The sequence below is a fragment of the Chiloscyllium punctatum genome, chromosome 43 (assembly GCF_047496795.1).
Source record: "Chiloscyllium punctatum isolate Juve2018m chromosome 43, sChiPun1.3, whole genome shotgun sequence".
NCBI classification, from domain to species: Eukaryota; Metazoa; Chordata; class Chondrichthyes; order Orectolobiformes; family Hemiscylliidae; genus Chiloscyllium; species Chiloscyllium punctatum.
Window position 1 is genome coordinate 18284590 of NC_092781.1, and position 21699 is coordinate 18306288.

Sequence of the window (21699 nt, forward strand, 5' to 3'; positions counted from 1 at the left end):
TCCAGGCAAACGTTCCATCCGCAATCATAGATTGGCCCACTCTACCTCTCATCATTTTCTTATTCCTCACGTCTGTGTCAAACGCGTTTGGCTTTCAGCTAATCCTTCCTGCCAAGGCTTTTTACTGCTCCGACCTGGGTCTACTCAATCCATTTTTCATGTTTTTTTTCAGCGAGCCTAAAGCTGTGCCAGATCCTTGCTTCCTCAAACATAAGTAGGTTTCCTTCTTCCTTTTGACGAAAAACTCCTCTGCTTTTTTCATTCAAGGCTTCTTCCACTTAACATTCCTTACCTGTCTCAGTGGGACAAAGATATGCAACACTCGCAACAAGTGTTCCATAAACAGCCTTTCCAGTTCTGCTGTACATTTCCTTTAGTTCCCAATTTATACTCCCAATTACACTTGTTTAATAAAAGTTTAATGTTCCCTACCACAATTAAAAACATTGCTGTACTGTCTCCTCGTCTCCCTTGCCATTGCTATGATAAACCTGACGCAGTTGTGGCTCGTTTAAGCGAAATGATCTCTCACTGAGCGATCTGACACCCGTCTCGGCTCGGTGCCTGGCACCACATCCAACATGGCCTCCAGTATAGTCGACCTATGTATATATTGAGTCAACAATCCCTCCTTGACACACTTGGATAAAAAACGGTTTCATCCCGGCCATCTGCACTCAGGAGGTTCCAAACAATATTGGAGAAATGAAAGTCAGCTGTAACAACAACTGTGTTACATTTGTACCTTACCTAGTTCTACTGTCCAATCTGTTCTTCTATCTCTCTCTCTCTGTCTCCTCTTATTGTGGTGGCGATAGTAAACATTAAATAAAGTGATTGCTCCTTGGCAGTTGCTGATGTCCACCTGTACTGACTAAGAAGACAAACCCTCCTCGGCAATCTTTTCAATGCAGCTGTGATGCACTCTCTATTTAAGAGCAGTTGCTGAAGAGACTTATCAGGATGTTACCGGTGTTGGAGAGATTTTGTTTTGAAGTAAGCTGGAGGCAGACTGACGTTGTTTACTGCATAGTAGAGGAGATTAGGGTGGTTTAGGTGATTAGATTCACTACAGCATGGAAATAGGTCCTTCCACCCAAATAGTCCACACTGACCCTCCAAAGGGTAACCCACCCAGACCCCTTTCGCTCTGCCTAATGCACCTGACAGTTTGGGCAACTTAGCATGGCTATTTCATCTGACCTGCACATCATCGGAATGTGGGAGCAAACCGGAGCACCCGCAGGAATCCCATACAGACACGGGGAGAACGTGCAAATAGCACACAGACAGTCGGCTGAGGCTGGAATTGAATCTGAGACCTGAGTGAGTTGAGGTAGCAGTGACCAACTTTGACACTGCAAGCATTGCTCACTTGCAAACTTCAGCGACACGCTTGGTCAGTGGGGGATTGAACCCACGGCTTTGGCATTATTAGTGCCACCCTCCAACCATCTGAGTGCAAGAGGAAGGTACGAGCAGCGTAGACGGGGAAATGGAAATCCATGAAGGAGGAATCACTGAACATGGGGTCTTGATTATATCAGGGTGAGGAAGTTTAGAGGTGATACGAGACAAAATGAAACCATCCAGAGAGTGGTAAGAAACTGTAAGGCACTGCCTGCACGGGTTAGAGGAAGAAACCCTGAATACCTAAAACAAGTATTGGGAAATGCACCGACAAGGGCAATATATGCAGCACAATGGCTCAGTACTGGAAAATGGGGTTCGTCTCGTTAAAATATGTTTATTAGCTACCAATATAATAGAAGCTTTATTTGTATATGTACATGTATATATTCGACACAACTAAAACAACGGACACTTAAAATAAAACATTGCTTCGCGATGTCAATCACAGGTTTTATTAGTTATGGTTATTCGTTTGGAGTTGATATACCAGCACACATATCAGGCAAATTATAATCGTCTTTATGCGACTGTTCATTTTTTGAACTTCTATTTTGAAACAGTAGCGCAAGGGAGTGGATTATAATTGTGCAGTATGGCAACACATTTCTAATATGTCAAGAGATGAGGGGCGCTTAAAGGTTTAAAGGTGAATCACTTATATATTCCAGGTTTACCACAGGGTGTTCAGGATAATTAAATATATATTTTCGCTCAGAGAACAGGAGATCGAAACATTTTGGGGTGTTTTGCAAGAGACATAAAAAAAGAAATATTCAATGTAACCACATTACATCAGGAGAAAACGTTTGCCCTTGTTCCTGTCATGTCCTGACTTGGTGTGTGTATATAGAAATCTACTGGATATTGAAGGGTTGAGAATGTCTACGTTTTCAGACGTGCAAGCATTCATATCGCAAAACCTGATAACACAGAGAAGACAGCAGGAATTATTGCGTATGGAAAATGCAAAGATTTGAGTTTGGGCTTTAATTCTCCAGAATTGATTTGGTGAATAGTGCTGGTGTTAAGCAATATTTTGCTTGCTATTTTAAGGTTCGAGCATTCATGTTTCTAACTTACTTTTTATCTTTTTTTTTAACTTCTGCGAAGCAACCTAATTTTTTGTTATTGAAATGATGAGATGTGCCTTTCAGTTCGATTTTTAACCTCTTGTGTTTCTTGAAGAGGTGTGCTGTAAATCTGATACTTTATTTAATGGTTTTAATATCTCAGTACTATCTGTATAATAGCATGTTCACATGTTGATTTTAGTAGGCACATGAATTGCTTTTCTTTAATCTCACCCTTATTCACTGTACAAGGCTTTAAACATTCTTTCCAGGAAATTGAGAGCTTTATTTATCCTTAAGCTGCTGCATGCGCTGCTCATTACGCAGTATCCTCTGCATTGGGGAAACAAAAGCAAACAGGTGTCCACATTAAATTGTTATTCAGCAGAGATCATGTACGAAGATACAGAAAAGATAATGCCAGATAACATGTTTTTATTCTGTAAGTTACAGTCTCAATGTTTGAAGGTGAGGACGGGTGAGACAAGGAATGACAAAAGCTCTTCAAAAGGAGTGAACATGATTCCGAGATTTAAAGACGGTCAAACCATTGGATGTACAATAAAAAAAAATCTGTTGTATTTGGTACATAACTGAGCTGTACTCTGTTAACAGCAACAGAATCAGCCCCATGACCAGAATTAAATTTGGAATTTAATTTGCTGCAAACAGTGGCATAAATCTAATCCCACAGTGAAAAATACTCGTCAGCCTTGATTGTTGATTTCCTATCAGTTTAATGTCCCAACCACCATGGAATTTGAAACCATACTCTTAGGAATACAGTGAAACAGTTCCAAACATGACACTGTCCTGAGAAGAGTTACTGGATCCGAAATCTGGTTCTCTCCATGAATGCTGCAAGACCTGCTGTGCTTTGCCAGCAACTTCTAATTATGACAACGTTTGTAGCGCAGCTTCTCGTGGTTGAGTGGTAAAAGCCATTAGATTTAAACATGACTTTTTAACGAGTTGGGGATTTGAATTCCACTGCTACCCCAAACCATAGTTAGGCATAGCAACAGCAGTTACCGTGAACGAGCTGCGAAACTTTAACACTGCATTGTTTTCTTTCCCTCTGGGTCTTTGCGGCCCCTCAGGCCTCTGGCATCCCCCTTGATGAAACTGGGAAAATAGGCGACGAGCACTGAAAATAGTGAGAGCTCCAGCTGTCCAATGGTCCTTCAGATTCCCGATATTATCGGACTTTGAGGGATTTTGCAACACTTGATGGTGACTGTCTCTATTGTTCAATTGGTCAGTATTCATCCATAAACTGGATGCTCAGTGGTTCGAGACCACCAAGGAACTAATTTCAGTTATTTCAGGTCATTCAATTGCACCAACTACAGACTAACATCTATCTGGCAAATATCGATGAAGACATTGGATGCATATACCATCAATGACTCTCTGTTCCCCACTCTACACGGAGTGAAACAGGGTCAAGCTGCAGGTTCTCTCCAATGCCTTGCTGCAAAAGGAAACGGGTCAAATCAGCGCCTTCTGACCCAGTCCTGTCACGCAACGTGTTCCTCATGAACGGTCTTCTCGTATGGATTGTGCAACGATCTTGTTCAATTTGGCAACGGCTGCAACCGATTCTTGTTGCACTTTGAACATTTTGCTTTAATCAAACTCCTGTCTCCTAATCAGAAGGCGACAGTGTTATGAGGGTGTAGAAGCGCACTGTACATTTAAGAGAGTTAAAAAGCTAGCAGAACTTCCTGACACAACACAAAATGTCCTGAACAAGGTAAGAAATGTAACATTTGGTCGAAAACCTAGCAACAGCTCTGTTGCTATGAGGCAACAACAAATTTCAAATTCGGCCCCGAGAAACTAAAACTGATTTTAGTATTTGGATAATGTTAAAAGCAATGAAACGATCCGACGTTTGGAGGCATCTGACATTTTGTTCAGATAGGTGGACCAGTAAAGACAACTGCCAGAAGATGAACAGATGTAGGCTGCTAGTCCGAGCTCTCTGACTGGTGTCTGTCTGGAGAAGGAGTTTATGCCAAAAAAAATCTAATTTGACCTGGAGAGAGATTCTACTGAAAAAACCTACAAACGACACTCGGCAAAGCTGAGTGGTCTTGAAACAAGATTTTTTTTAAAAAAATTATTAATCGAGGTTTTATTGGACGAGTATTGTGAGGGGGGGGGGGGGGGGGATTGAGTGAGGGGGGAAAGATAGGTTTAAGAGAAAGGAGATGCCAATACTTGTTATTTAATATTCTCTTTCAGATTTATATCCGTTTGCACGGAAATGGAGATCTACTGGAATCCAGCGACGAAACACAGGGGCACAGTTCGAATTAAATTTGGCGAAGGCTTCTGTTTGGTACATTGAAGGATCACAAAACACGTCATTTTAACTCTAATTTCCGTCCAGAGATGCTTTTGAACTTGCTGAGTTTCTCCAACAATTTCTGTTCATAAATTTACATAAATGATGTAGCCGAGATTACCTCTCTCTGTCCTTCTCTCTTCCCACTGGAAAACGATAATATCCAGCACCAACCTCACGTACATCGTGTCCATTCGTCTCTGAGAACCTGTTACTTTCTTTATAAACAACGAGCATACCTGAATGGTGCTGTCTAAAACATACAATTCGGTCTTCTCTCGGTTCTCCAGCACCTTTTGTAAAACAGAAATGTCAATCCTCAAGCCATTTTGGTCATTCTACCATTTAATTAGTGTTCGTCATTGTTGGTGTATGTCAACAATGAACAATTGAAGGAATTTTGTTGCTGAACCACTTTTCTTGAAATTTTCCAAAGGTATTTGTAAAGAAAAATGCCATGTTTCCCATAATGCAGACATTTGCTGATAAGGTACTTCTAATGCTGTCTACATTTATTTTTAACTCTTCAAGCTGAAGGCGAGCTTTTATGTTTTTTCACAAAAGATAAAAGATTAGAAGTCTTTTCTGCACCATCACTACATACATGCATTCCTACAATTCACAACTCTTGTCTTCCTGGAATCTCCGTTTGGTGTGAATTTCGAAACATGTTAGTCCAGTTTTTTTTTCCTGAAGTTTTATTCATGAAAAATGTACCTTCCCCCGTGGGACTTTTTATAGTTCGACTGAACTCTACGACTTCAAATCAGGTTTTGCTGAAGCAGTTCACCAAAGATACCTTTTAAAGTGCTTATACGATGCACATTTCTTGAAATGTTCACACGAGAGTTTTTTTTTTCAGTGTCAATATGTAGATGCTGCTGCAATATACTGTGCAGCGTTGGCCCTATGTCTTCCGAATGGAGCAAACAAATGCTCGAGGGAACACACGGCTCGCATTCGAGTAAAGAGCAAGCGCAAAACCGTCCTATTTGAGAGTCCATTTGAAAAGGATAAATCCTATCTACGCATATTGCGGCCATGTAGATTTTATTAAAGTAAGACAGGGCTTAGCTAAAATATACGTGAAAGCAAATCAACAGGAGAGCAGGGGTGTGTTCAATGATTACTTGCAGCAATTTCATTTACCATAAAACAATGAAGCAACAAGCCCAGAGCTGCTGCATTACATGATATATTCAGGGGAACGTCCGCAGGTGTTGGAGTATCAGAGTTGAGCGCGTATTGCTGGAGTGCACAGCAGGTCAGACAGCATCCGAGGGGCATGAAAAATAGACGCTTCAGGCATAAGCCCTTCATCAGGACTTCAGAACTGGGAGAAATGGGAATGATGGGTGCATTTCAGGAACGAAGGGAGAAAAACAACGGGGTACCATAGAGAATGCAGGTGGTGCAGGAAGAATTAAAATAGATAAGTCCGACTGGCCCGATGATAACTACCTCTGGTTAGTGAGGGAAGCATGAGAAAAGAATACTGATGGCTTGACCAAGATCTTTACATTCTTGCTCGCCACCGAAGTGGTCATTGAGGAGTGTCGAGCAGCTGATGTTGTTTCTCCGTTAGCTTCGGGACATAGCGATAATCCAGGCTACCATCCACAGGTGAGTATCACATCAACGTTTCAAAAGCATTTGGAGAGACTTCTGAGAGAAAGGATTCATGTGCATTTGGGAATGCATGGCTAAATTACAAAGAGTCAACATGGCTTTGAGGAGGGCACCTTATATTTTACTGCCATGAAATAAATTTTTAAGGCGGTGCAAACATGATTATTGTGCAAACAGTGTCTGTTGTTCGTAAGGCTCGTAAGCTCGTAAGGCTTTTGAAAGATCCTCACCGTCGGCTTATTCAGAATAGCAACATGCATGGGATCCACGGTCACTTGGCTGCTTGCCTTTCCAGTAGAGTACAGTAGGTAGTGGCGGATTGCTGTTTTTCTGGTTGGAGTCGCGTGACTCATAGTGTTATGCAGGGACCTGTACTGGGACCTCTGCTCTTTGTGATACAGACATACGCACACATGCACACATATGAATGCATTGGAAAAAAAGTGGATGTGTGGATTAGAATTTTTGCAGAGTAAAACAGTTCAGTTAATTTATGAATAATTTAGAAGTTGATCAAAGTATCCAGTGATTTAAAGATCAGTTCCAGATATTGGCAGAGAAATGGCATACGAAGATTAATACAAATAACTGTGTCTTGCTGCTTTTTTACAGATGAAATGTTCAGTAAAAGTATACACTTAATGGCAGAACTGATTTTCAGGGATCTGGAAAGCACTGATATACAGGGATCTTCTGGTTTGTGACTATACCTCCCCTGAATATGACCACAGCGGTAAAGCAGACTTATGGCTTGATCGCTTTTAACGTTTGGGGAATTAAATAGAGGATTCAGATTTTGCATGTTGCAACTTAATAAGAATTTGAATTGGTCAAACTTAGAGTATTGGGTTCAGTGCTGACCGTTTCGTTTCAGGAAGATGTGAGAGCTTTGGAGTGGGTGGGGAAGACATTTGCCATTATGTTTCCTGGATTGGAAAATATGAGCTTTATGGAGAAGCTAGAAACATTGGGCCACTTCTTCTGAAGCGGCGGTGGCTGAGGCAAGACTTCTTCCAAAACCATAAATTGGTCAGAATCATTTTTCCAGAGTCGACAGATCTATTATTAGGGAAGGGTAACATTTCAAACGAGACGGGAGGGCACTTTTGTTACAATAGAATTACCAGAATATGCTGCCAAGGTAATGGTGGAGGCAGGTCCACTTGGGTCTTTTAAGGTACTTTTAGATAAGCACATTAATATGCACGGAATGGAGTCATATGGCGTACAGACAGGCAAAAGAGATTAGTTTCATTTGGCGTCAAGTTCAGTACATGATCATAGGCTGAAGCGCCTTTCCTTTGTGTTTAATTGTATGTACCATGTTGATGAGTGGGGAACATGGGGTTTGAATGCTCAAGGACACACTTAGAAGAGAAAATTGCGATCTGAGAACATCCTGGCAGATAAGATTAGGGAAAATCAAAAATGTGTTGCAAGGATAAAAGAGGTAAAAAAAAACTAATGAGGGAAATATTAAGGTCGATGAGGGACAAAGGCCTACTCTGTGGGTGAAAATCAACGACATTGGCAAACTGCGAGTTGCATACTTCACACGTGTCTTCCCTCCGGGCAAGGAAGATTTAAGTGCAAACCGTTACCACGTTACGTGTGAAGGTCATGAGCAGATTCAGAGAAAAACACGGAGTTTTAGGTGGTTTGGGTAGATTTAAAATTGAACAAACATACCCATCTCAACACGAGTTGTATCCTAGACTATTGCAGGAGATAACGAGTGAAATGCTGTACTGCTGACACAATTTTGGACTTATTTCCTGCAAAAAAACAATGGTAGGAAAGACTGCATGTGATTGGGCTACTGGGAAAACATACACAAATTTCAATTTGAATTCCATTTAAATTTCAGGATTTGAATGCTTGTCAATATGTAATAGACCTGAGGATCCTGATGCTGGAACGGTTTTGTTACTTTGGGAATGTTATTGGAGAGGTCTGGAAGAACCCAGAGGAATTGCTGTTTATATTTGATGGTTTGGAAGAAATAAAAGACAGTATTGGTATTTATGATGTTCTGAAAAATAGACCCTCAGTTCATGTGCACTGAACTTGAATGCTGGTGTGAAAGTGTCTGACCCTGTGTGTAAAGTTTAATCCAGCACAAGCTGCTCCAGGGATCTTCTTGGTCAGCTGTCCCATTTATTGGAAATAGCTGAGTTTATTGCCTGGCCTGAAATCCTGGGATTTGTTTATGATGAACGGAATGAATATTTCATCAGAATTATTGAAGATCAGCTGATGGCAGCGGCTGTTTTCAAATACGTGAAAGAGAACAAGATCCAATATACCATTGGCTACAACCCTTCGTACTACTGGATCCTCGATCTGTTATTGAGTCCCTTCTTCAGAGAACAAGACGGGAAACTACAACAACTTCGAAGACCATCACCCAATCATATTCTGACTATAGTTACAACATTGTGGAAAGACCCCTGTGCTGTATTACTGAAGCTTAGTGAGATGGCTTTCACAGGATTCAGATGAAGAAGGTTGTATTCAGGAATGACCTTCCTGTCTGGGTTCCTAATGGAACTATTGGTGAGAGATTAGACTCTGCACTGTGTGGTTTACACGCTCCCACACGTTGCCAGCCAAGAGTTTGTCGCTGCACCCGCACAATGCCAGACCTCAGATCCCAGGGACATTGGGAAGCACCGCAGTGAAGCCCTTGGGGAGGAAAAGGAGCTTGATGCGTTGAGGCTGGCTCCTGGTGGACTGTGGAATGTCAGTGAATTCTATGACACTATTAAACACCGCGGTGTACAAGGCAATTCTGAAGGATTCCAAAATCTGGCCCCCGAATGCCAAGTATTGAGGTAATTTTATGTTGGTTCTTAAATCCTTTCTGAATCTTCTCGAGTTAAGTAAGATCCTTCCTGTAGCAGGGTCGCCAGAACTGCCAGATGGGAGGGTGATGTTGTCTCATTGTAACTGAGATTAGAATTAAAGAAGAAACAGAAATAGCGCAAATTTTGCTGTCGTGATCATTAAGATCATGGAGAGTATTTCTGATCAGGGATTTAGAATGAACTGAGGAGTATTGAGAGGTTTTGATTATGACGGTACATTTGTATAGATCTTCTGAGCTGAGATGAACGCTGGGATGTTTTGGAAGATCTGAAGCGTGGACTTTGGTGTGAATTATCCATGAACTTTGAACTTGTTAATGTGCAAGTTCCCTTCTACACGTGACTCTCTGTAACTCTGGGCTAGAGCAGAAGGGTTCTGTCAGTTCTGAAGCATTTACTTGATGAGTTCTCCAGAAAAAAGATAGTATGAAGCCTAGTGTTAACTCCTGTGAGATTGTAAAACTGAACTCACAGTCATGACATGAACACTCTATCGCCCCAGAATCTTGGAATCATGGAGTCATGCAGCATTGAAATAGCAGACCTTCTTTCCAACTGATCCTCGCTGACCAGGTTTCCCAAACTAAACTAGTCCGATTTGTCTGCAATGATTTATATCCCTTTGAACCTTTCCGATTCACGTACCTTTCCAGATAGGTTCGTCTGGCTGTTCATTCTGCATACAAACCACCCTCCGTGGAAATAGTTGCCCCACACCCCCTCCTCACCCCCTCATCTCTCGGTCTCTGCTCGAAACACTGACCAGACTTCCACCATTAACTGATTAAATCCTGACCTTGTTAACTGTTCAAAAATGCAATAAACTCCATCTGCCGCTCCTCAGCCTATTTTCCCAATTGGTCACGATCCCTTTATAATCACAGCTAACCTCCTTCGCTGTTGAGCATACTCACAAAGAGATTGGTGTAAGGAAGGGGCTGAGCGCTTTTTCCGAATCACTAGCATGGACAGTGGAATTAACAGGACCAGGAAATGGCGAAGGGGTGTGGAGCATGAAAGGTATCGGAGTCTGTGAGCTTATACATGCAATTGCCTGAAATGGAATAGGAGAAAGTGAAGGCAGGAGGAAGGTACCACAGAAGGTCCACCAAATAAAGGGCATTTGTGTAAACTGAAAAAAAGGTGTATGAAATTTTCTCCATATCCAGCTGATTGAAGGGGATGGCGTCAGGACAGTCATGACAGTACTGGCTGTAGCAAGGCAGCTGAGTGAGACTGGAACAAAAACGAATACACAAAGGCAGCATCACCAGGGCGTCCTAAACCAACACGATTTAAACGGGGATGCTCCAGTGTTTACGCTCAGCAGCCACACAAACACCCCTTCCAACAGCACACGGGCTAGGAGCAGGAACAGTGTTGTTTTTTTCATTTCCTGATCAGAACTGTTGTTTTACAGAGGAATTCCAGCAAAACTGTGTGAATGAGCTGCAATGGATTAAGTCCAAATAGGGCTCTGGGACCCACACGAGATGGTTGAAGGAAGCTGAAATGGATATTTACTGTGGGATCCTTCTCAGGGAAGATCCTAAGCACTGATAATTTTATTCAACTCCTTTTAACTGAGCATTACACGAGTTAGAGGAATTTCAACATGGGAGTTGACCTTTAACGCAAACACACAAAACTAACCCACAGCCTGAAGGCACCCCTTCATCAGTCTTGACTAGTCCTTGAACTGACTATCTCGTGATTCAAACTGACTAATTTTGACTTACCTCTTTAACCTGCCACACTCTGCATCCACCACCCTCCTAACGTGACAATCTAGCCATTTGCCTCACCCATATGCCTACCGGGCTCTTTTGTGAATTAATTCACCAGATGAGAGCAATTATCGCCCATCCCTAGTTGCCCTCAGGAGGTTATTTGTGTTCTATCTTTTTGAACTGTTGCAGTCCATCCATTCACTCACTCACTGATTCAGTCATTCATTCAGGCACGCACACACCCACACGCCACACACCAGAACGGGTTAAGTCTTCTGCTTCCTTTGAGCCTACAGCATATCAACGAAAATATCCAAGGGATGCTCCACTTCTCATTTCTCAAGAAGCCAGGCTGAAAAGACATTGCTTTAAAGAACATCGAAGTATGTAATAAATGCCAAAAGAGGTCATTTGCAAAAGAAGCAAAGGTGAAGTGAGGTAAAATTTCTTCACTGAGCAAATTGTTGGTGTATGGAATGTGATGTCTGGGAATATGGTGGAGGCAGGTTCAATCGAGGCATTCAACAAGGCACTGGATGATCATTTGGATATAAATGATGTGAAATGATATGGGGAGAGAAAAGCAAGAGATTAACACGAGTAATGCTTCTCATTGAGAAGGCAGTGCAGGCACAATGGGCCAAATGGTCTCTTCCTGCACTTTTGCACTTCTGTGATTCTGCGGGATATCAAACCTCACCACAGCATAAGACCAGTGATAGTGAATTGACAGCGAGTTTTCTTTGTTCTTGTTTCTCTGTTCCAAATTCCTTGGGAAACGGAAATTCCATTGAAAGTGAAAATCGGTGATGTATATCTCCAGTAATGGGGCTTTAGTCAAATATCATTGTTACTTGTCATTTATTAATTGCAGTAGAACATTCCAATTTGTTCTGTTGGATTGCATTTTTAGATCAAAGAAGTTCTCATTTCACTTTATCATGTTTCTCGAAATATTCGAGACACACATGTTGCATAAATTTTGGTTTGACCAAATACTTGTCTCGCAACTATTGTTTAGTTTCTAGATCAATTACCCGGGAGATTCATGAATAAAATTACATCTGTGGCTCCGAGAAAACAAAACTGCACAATACAGGGACTGGAGTAAGGAGGATAATGTGAGATGTTTATAATGACTAGATGTCTGACACTGTACTCTTAATAAAAAGTGATCAAGTTTAACCGTATCAGGAAGGACATTAATACCAAACAGTGGAAGTGAAATTGAACAAGAGTGGAAAGGTAAAACAGATGGCATTATATTTGCCAGTTCTTGCAGGCCCACCCAGTAATCAAACTCTCAATTGAATGAAACTAAAATCGGGCTGAATAAGGTACGGAAGAACCGGGCAATCTCCTGTATTCTGTGTCTGTACCGTTGTCCAGAACATTGATGAAGCATCTTCTGGAATACTAGGTCCGGTTCTAATCGCCCAGTCATAGGAAGGATATTATTAAGCTGGAGAGGGTTAAGATGTGATTTCCCAGGATGCTGCAGAGTATGGGAGGTTTGAGTTACATAGAAAGGCTGGATTGGCTGGGATTTTTTCCACTGGATCACAGGAGGTTTGAGAAGTGACTTGATAGAAGCTTATTAAATAATGCGTTAATCTTGTAGGTTTTTTTTCCGAGGATGGGGGATCTCGAGACTCGGGTGCATATTTTTAAGGTGAGAAGAGAGATTTTATCAAGACTTAAGAGCATTTTTTCCCAGAGTGGTTGGTTCCCATGTGGAATTACTTTCCTATGGAAGTTGTGGATGTGGTTACAATTGCAATGTTTAAAAGACATTTGGATACGTAGATGAATTGGAAAGGCTTGGAGGGATTTGGGCCAGGAGCATGAAGGTGGGGCTAGTTTAGTCTGGGATTATGTTTGGCATGGACTGGTAGGACTGAAGTGTCTGTTTCCATGCTGGCTGACTCAATAATTCGCCCCACAGCTCTCTATGGCATGGAATTCCAAAGACAACCCTCAGACAGGAAAATTCTCCTCATCTCTGTCATAGAAAAAGGTGTGCTAATTGTAAGTCTATGTCCTCTGGTTCTAGACTTTCCCATGAAGGGAAATCTCCTCTCAGTATTTACCCTGTCAGGCCCGTTAAGGATCCACTATGTTTTAATGAGATCACCTCTCATTTATCTAAAGTGCATCAAGTAGTGTCACAGCCTGTTAAACCTTTGGTCCTCAGGCAATCTCCCCACACTACAGATCATCCAAGTGAATCATCTCTGAACTGCATCCAATGAAATGAAACTTTTCCCTAAATAAAAAAAAGCAAAGCTGCTCACAGCACTCCCGATGTGGTCTCACCAGCATCTTGTGCGACTGCAGCAAGACTTCCTGACTCTTGTCCTCCAAGCAACTTGAAATTAGATCAAACATTCCATTAGCATTATCTACGGCACCCTGTCTGCTCGCTTTGTGTTTCCTGCACAGGTTCCCCTCAGTTTTTGTGTTGCAGCTTTCTGCACCTTTCCTGGGAAGATCAGTAGTGTAACTATTTACCCCAAACTGAAAAATACAGACATTTTGGTGGGGGCGGGGGGGGGGGGGGGGAGGGGGTTGGTGAGAGAAAGAAGTTCTGGACGTTTATTCAGAGCAACTAGGTGGCTACAACTGTAGATTAAGACTTGAGCCATATCATTTGCATCATTGAACGTGCTACTAATATAATCAGTGAGAGATTACTGCAAAAAATGATGCCATTCAGAAATTGTGCCTGCTTTCCTCACAAACACCTGCATAGTTTTATTTGTCCCCTTTCTCACTTTTCAGAAAATAATCCCTTGTCGTCTTGGATGCCTCAGTTGAATCAATCTCAATACACCCTCAGGCAGAACATTCCAAATCCTACCCATTTAATGCAGGAAATTCTTCCTCATTTTGCCATTGCTTCTCTTACCAATTACCCTAAATACATTGCTTCCTGGTTCCCAATTCTATCACCATTGGGAACATTTCTACCCAATGTACTCTGAGTTAATGGATGCACGAAGTTCTGAAAATATTTTATGCTTTCTACTTAATGTTAGAATTGGTTCCCTTCACTATGCACAGAATAATCAAGAAAATTGAAATATATCCTCTGAATTCAATCTGACGAGATTTAAGAAAGGTATTGATGTAACCTTCGTTACATTGACGTGGCCGTCAATGTTGACATTTCTAAGTTCTTTACTGTTGGTAATGCAGGCATTTTCTGCACTTAATCAAATATTAACTCATTTTGATTTTAACACTTTGAGGATAGAGAACTAAAGTACTTTCTTCAAGTGGGACTGAGGGCTAAATATCAATCTCAGTACATGTTTCTGTAACCTTGTGCACTTGATTGCCACCTACAAGCATCCCCAGTCCCTCTATTTCCAATGCTCAGTAACAGCAGTGTGTATTATCTACAAGATGCACCGCATAAATTCATCAAAGATCCTTCGTTAGCATCTTCTCAATCCATAACCACTTCCATCTTGAAGGACAAGTGCTGCAGGTACATTGGAGCACCTCCCCTGCAAGTTCCCCTCCAAACCATTCACCATCCTGAGTAGGAAATATCACTGTCAGTGAGTCTGATTACTGGAATCTCCTCCCTAAGGCATTGTGGGTCAACCCACAATGGACAGTTAGACAGCAGCGGTTCAAGAAGCTCATCCCACCTTTTGAATTTGGCAAGCAGGAATGAGCAATAAATGCTGGCCCAGCCAACGATGCCCGATTCCCATGAATGAAAAAAATGAGAAAACCTCAATTAGCAATTGTGATTTATTGCTCTTGATGTCAGGGAAGGCACTACATGAGTTCTGATGGGATGCTCCCAGGCTTCTCATTGTCATCTATGTCATTCAGGACCGAGGAACATTCCATCTGCTTCGTGTCTCCAGTTTACTGGAACAGAATATCCCATATTTTACAGTTATGTCTGTGTCAGAAATATTGCTGTTAATAAACTTTGGTTCGTGTTCTTTTTATCTCCCCCCTGGGTCCGTAATGCTGCCTTCTCTGTGTTTTGTGCTGAGAATCTTACCCTCACTGTCAGAAAAAAAAGTCATTGATGGAGTTGTCCATCTGATTAAACATCTTAACCGACAATTCTGTCCCCTCATTGTTCCTCCGTGTACAAACTGAATCATCTGCAATGGATCAAGTGAGTCTTTATGAGCTGCTTTAGTATTAGATATACAAAATAGATTAGTTTCAATATGTTTATATATTTTTTATTCAGCGCTAACACCAGTCTTCCCGTTATTCACATCGTATTTCCATCTCGTTAGTTACTGTTTAATCTTCAGCATGTTTCAGATTGTGGGGAAATTAGTTCACTCCAAATGGTGAAAGAAAAGACTCTTGAACTCACTCTGATCCAGACTGAGGGGGACTGTGTCAATCTTGGAAGTTATAAGCATCACTGCGGTCATCACGTGAACATTTTTGGTTGATTCTGCATCCCACCTGCACATCTTTCAACCGGCTGTGCTCAAGGTTGAAATTCAATTAACCATTTCCCAGATTCCACTCCAGCTGAGGGAGGGCCATTTCTCATTGTGAGGTCAGAGGGTCACGAGACACATTTGCCTGTTCTCACAATGTGGTTTCTACAGGATATCTCTGCCTCAATGCTTCCTGCTGGGGACATGCACAGGCACGAAGGAGCCAGAGTGGGACTCTGTCTGGGCTGCAATGGAACAGTGAAAATTACACTCAATATTCGTGGGCCTGTGAGGTACGTTACTCCAGAAAGCTGGAGGTTCAGATACCAGTTCCCAGTGAGCCTGCTGAGAGACGAATCTGTGCAGGAGGGAAAGGGGACTGTGCCTTTCAGCTGAGAGGGACTCCTCTGCCAACAACATCCACTCTCTCTGGGTTCACTCAGAGTAACAGCCCTGCTTTGGATATTCCTGGGCTTCTACTTTCCAGGAATCAGACTCCACAATCGAGCAGCTCCATGGAGAGAGAAAGAAAGGATAAGCTTGTGAACAGAACAGTGAGCACAACATCCTTGGTAACTGCACAAACCAATGTATCCACAGGAGTAAACTGCAGGACTTTCCTGGGAGTTATTTCTCACTGAGTGACAGAACTTTCCAACCGAGCCCATATCCCTCCAAACTCTTCATATTTATGTACTCATCCAGATGCCTTCTAAATATTGCAATTGTACTAGCCTCCACCACTTCCACTGGCAGCACATTCAACACCCGCACATCCTCTGTGGGAAAACAAGTTGCCCCTTCTGTCTGTTTTTTTTTATCATTCCCCTCTCACCTTAAAGCTATGATCTCCAGTTCTAGACTCCTCACCGCCAGGGCAACGACCTTGTCTATTTAGCCTATCCTTGCCCTTCACTATTTTATAAACATCTATAAGGTCACACTTTATCCTCCGACGCTCCATGGAAAACCACCCCAGCCTTTACAAACTGTCCGTATAGCTCTAATCGTCCAATCCTGGCAACATTCTTGTAAATCTTTTCTGACTCCTTTCAAGTTTCACAATATCCTTCCGACAGGAAGTAGATCAGAACTGCACATAATATTCAAAAAGTGGCCGAACCCTCATCCGGTATATCTGCAAAATGACCTTCCAATCCGACACTCAATCTTCTGACTAATAAAGGAAAGCATACCAAACGCCTTCTTCATTATCCTATCTATCTGCGACTCTACTTTGAAGGAGCTATGAACCTGCACCCCAAGGTCTCTTTGTTCAGCACCACTCTCTCGGACATTACCATTCAGTGTATAAGTCCTGCGAAGATTTGCTTAAGCAAAATGCAACATTTCTCATTTATCGAAATTAAACTCCATCTGACACTATTCAGCCCATTGACCATTGGATCAAGACCCCGTTGTAATCTGTAAACCTCTTTGCTGTCCACTACACCTCCAATTGCAAACTTACTAACTATACGTTCTATGTTGACAACAAAAGTATATATATAAATGCTGAAAAGTAGTGGACCCAGCAGAGATCTTTATCGCACTCCACTGTTCGCAGGCCTCAGTCTGAAAACGAATCCTCCACCATCAGGTCTTCTACCTTCAAACCAGTTATGTATCCAAATTGCTCGTTCTCAATGTATTCTATGAAATCTAATCTTGCTAACCAGTCTCCCATGGGGAACCTTGTCAAACACCTTACTGAAGTCCAGATAGTTCACGTCCACCGGTCTGCATTCATCAATCATTTTTGTGCCTTCTTCAAAACCTCAAATAAGTTCATGAGACATAATTTTACACGCACAAAGACAGGGTGACTACCCCGAATCAATACTTACCTTTCCAAATACGTTTAAATCCTGTCCTTCAGGAATCCCTCCGACAACTTTCCTACCACCGAAGTGAAGCTTACTGATCTATAGTTCCCTGGCTTGTCCTTATCAACTTTATTAAATAGTGGTATCACGTTCGCCAACTCCAGTCTTACGGCAACTCACCTGTGACTCTTCATAAGACAATTAGACAATTATCTCAGCAAGGTGCCCAGTAATCATTTCCCTAGCTTCCCATAGAGTTCTAGGGTACATCTGATTCGAAGAAAGTGAGGACTGCAGATGCTGGAGATCAGAGCTGAACAATGTGTTGCTGGAAATGCGCAGCAGGTCAGGCAGTATCCAAGGAGCAGGAGAATCGACGTTTTGGGCATAAGCCTTCCTGAAGAAGGACCTATGCCTGAAACGTGGATTCTCTTGCTCCTTGGATATTGCCTGACCTGCTGCGCTTTTCCATCAACACATTTTACACCTGATTGGGCCCTGGGGATTTAATTATGTATATTAAACTCTATTTGCCATTTGTCTGCTCACTTGGCCAGCTGATCAAGGTCCTGCTGCATTTTCTATAATCTTCCTCACTGTCCACGATACAACCCTATTTTAGTGTCATCAGCAAAACTGATTACTCATGCCTTGCACAGTCTCATCCAAATCACTGATATCGATAGCAAATAGCAATGGGCCCAGCAACCACGCCTTAGGGACTCCAATAGTCACAGGCCTGCAATCAGACAAGCATCCTTTGCCAATTACCCTCTGCTTCCTACTGTCAAGACAATTGTGGATCCAATTTGCCAGCTTGCCTGGGATTCCATGAGATCCAACTTTCCAGAACAGCCTACCATGTGCAACCTTTTCAAAGGCCGTAAGGCTCTATTTCTGTTTCCCAGTTAGTTTGTCCTTTGTGGGAATCACAAATTTCATCATCCCTTTGAATTCCATTGTAATCCCAATTTCCGAGAGGATCTCTTACTGTGACTTGACTCATTTACTCAGCTTCATGATGCAATGCTGCATCTCCAGTCAGTGAACAATGTTGTTGTTCCAACAAAAACTGAAAAACGTTCCACAAACTCCATCCAGAGTACATCTGCCGCCCTGCCCTTCTCAACCTTGCTGGTCACTTCATCAAAGATGTCAAACAAATTTGTGAGGCATGATCTTCCATCCACAAAGCCATGCTGACTGTTTTGAATCGAACCCGATCTTTTCAAATGCATATACATCTTATCCCTCACAATCCTATCAAGTAATTCACCCACCATCGACGTTAGGTTTATTAGTCTATAGTTCTAAGGAAATTTGTGCCCTGGAATTAGTAACTTTCTTTTTATATTCCACCCAGAAATTAGAGGAAACATTAATGTAATATCTGTGCCATTTAACCTGTGCTCCCATATCACCAGGTTTGGAGGGAGTCGGTTGATTGGCGGAGGTCTGTGGGTCTATACACCCCGCCCCTCCCCCACGCTATCTTCAGGCGCGCCGCCAAATCCAGCTACTCCACGTCACCGCGGCTCGGGGGGAATCCCGCGCGCGCACATTCGAACTCCCCACCGTTGGCCACCAACCGCCGCACGTTGTGTGTGTGTCCGACATAAATACAATTCCCATGAGGCCCCGCGTCCGGATCCTCCACCACACCAAGCTCATCATGCCCTTACTGCGCAGGCGCTGTCTCCCAGGCAGCATGGGTAATGAAGTCCACCCAGAGTGTTCTGTGGGAACTGAGTTGCTGAGGGAGGTTTTGTGGAGAGAGAAACAGTTAATGTGTTGAACTTTATCAAACTCTTGTTCAGAACTGGAAAGGAGTTCCCGGAAAATGCTGGGGTTTGTGATGTAGAACGAGGGGAACAGATTCAGATAGTGAACAGAGCTAAAGATAAGGCCTTTTTGTTGTATATTTGAGGCTGTTCCTGCACATGTTTGCCCCGGATTATTTGCAGCCAGACATTTCACTGTTTCCCTGTTTATCTCGGGGAGTGCTCCCTCTCAGATTCATCTGCTTCTGGTCCCCACTTATTGCTTGTCCTTTGTGGGAACACTTTAAAACTTCGTCATCCCTCTGAATTCCATCTTAATCCCAATTTTCTGGAGGATCTCTTACTGTGACATGACTCATTTACTCAGCTTCATGATGCAATGTTGGATCTGAAACAGGTACATCCCCAGTCAGTGAACAATGTTGTTGATCCAACAAACACAGACAAAAACATTCTACAAACTCCACTTCGGGATCAATCTTGCCAATGTGACTGACCCAGACGACATGAAGATTGAGGTTCCCCACAATCGCTTCCTTGTCTTTTCACGAATCCCATCAGTTTCTGTTTAAGTCAGTGTCTAACGATGCAGTGCTATGCAGCAGGCGCTAAACTGTTCTTCCCTTTGCAATTCCTGGCGCATAGTCTTCCAAATTGCTTTTCTACTGGCTTTATTTCATAACCTGAAGTTAAATAATTTATCCGTCTTGCTTTTGTTATTCCTAACTAAAATATTCCTCCCAGCTGTATTCCCAGTCTGTTTGCAAAATTAGTACTCCAGAATATTTATGTCCTACCTTTGGTTCACGTTAATCAAGTCTCCCTGGTGATCAGATCAGTCATTCACTGATGTCCATTTGTCTTATTGCAGATACTATGCACATTCAAGTCGAGAAAGTATAATTTTTACTCTTAACAAAAGTTAAATTTGTCCTTCCCGTTCCTTTCTGCTTAGCGTCAGCCACATGATCATGTTATTCCCATATTTCAATCTTTCCCTTTGTTTTCGGAAATATCCACTGACCTGACACCCTGCTCCTGTGTCACCTCTGTCAGCTTACATCGCTATCCATAATCGTATTCATATGATTGGCCAGGACACTGATCCCAGCACTGTTCTCGTGGAATCCATCACACTGGGATATCTCGCTTTTCCTGAATACGAATGCCAGAACCCCCTCATGAATCAAAACCACTTCTGAAAGTGTTGTTGATTCCCGAAATCTTTGTTCAAGCTTTTGGGATCACTCTGCATGTGGTATCGATCACTGTGTGTGTGTAGCTGCTGCATGCTGGAGATGAGATTAGGGTGGTGCGGGAAAAGTACAGGAGGTCAGGCAGCATCCGAGGAGCAGAAAATCGACATTTCGGGCATTTTCTCCTGCTCCTCGGATGCTGCCTGACCTGCTGTGCTTTTTCAGCACCACTCTAATCGTAGCTGCTGCCTCAGTCTGCCACTTTCTGTTGCAGCTGGTCTGAGATCCTGGGCCCGCATAATTTTCCACTCTTGAGAGAAGAGCAGAAAGATGATGTAGTACAGGCCAGGAATGGAGATTGGGGTTTTCCAGATCTCCATGAGACTCAGTATCATTACATCAATGTAATCCTCACAACGTCAGTTTAATTTCTGAATTTGTCTATTTCTGCATCTCCTGTCGCTGCTCGGAATTCCTGACTTAGCAGAATTTCCAACTCTTGTCTCACCCAACACCACATTAAAGGCATTCAACCTGCCAGAAAGATGAAGGAGAGTGAGATCTGCAGCCTTCAATAAATCCTACAGGTAACTTCCCTTGTGTTGGATAAAGTGGAGATGAATTAGAGGGCTCAAAGCTGTAGGCCCACAAATGTGACACTGCTAGAGGGATGAAGTGGGAGCACAAAGGCTCCACTGTCATTGTGTCAAGAGAGGCCTGCTTTCACCACTGCTTTACTGAGTTGAACTGAGACAGCACATACCAGAATTGAATACTGGGATGTTCACAGGCTGTTTTAATGAAGCTCCGTTCAACAGGTGAAAGCAGGCCTCTTATGAGAGGCTGGTAATAAACTTTGCGATCTTTCTATTCTATTCTGTTCTCTGTCTTCAACCCGGTATTTATGTTATGTCTTTTAGTCCTGTGTGTTTCATCTTTCAAAATTCTATAACAGCCCTAATCTCTGTCACCTCCTCCAGTGCCGATTACTCTCCCTATCTCTGTACCTTGCGCCAGTCTCTAAAACGTGACCTATCTCAGCAATCTCGTCTTCCAATCACGGCAATAGCAACTATCTTTCCCATCTCCTTCAGTCTCTGCAACCTCCTGCAACTCTCCTGATCTGTGCACCCTCCTCCAGTCAATGCAACACTCCTTCCTCTCATCCTACAGCAACTCACTACTTCTATAATCTCCTATCATTAATACAAACCTCCCGACCTCCTTAAAGTTCTTCAACACAACATCTTCCCCTCCATGTGTAACTTGCTCCAGTCTCTACTACACACATTATTCATGTGACCTCTTGAAACCACTTTGACCCTCCCCATGGCTGTCACCTCTTTCAGTCTCTTCAATCTTCTCTATCTTTCACCTCCCCCGGTTGCTTTAGTGTTTCCGATC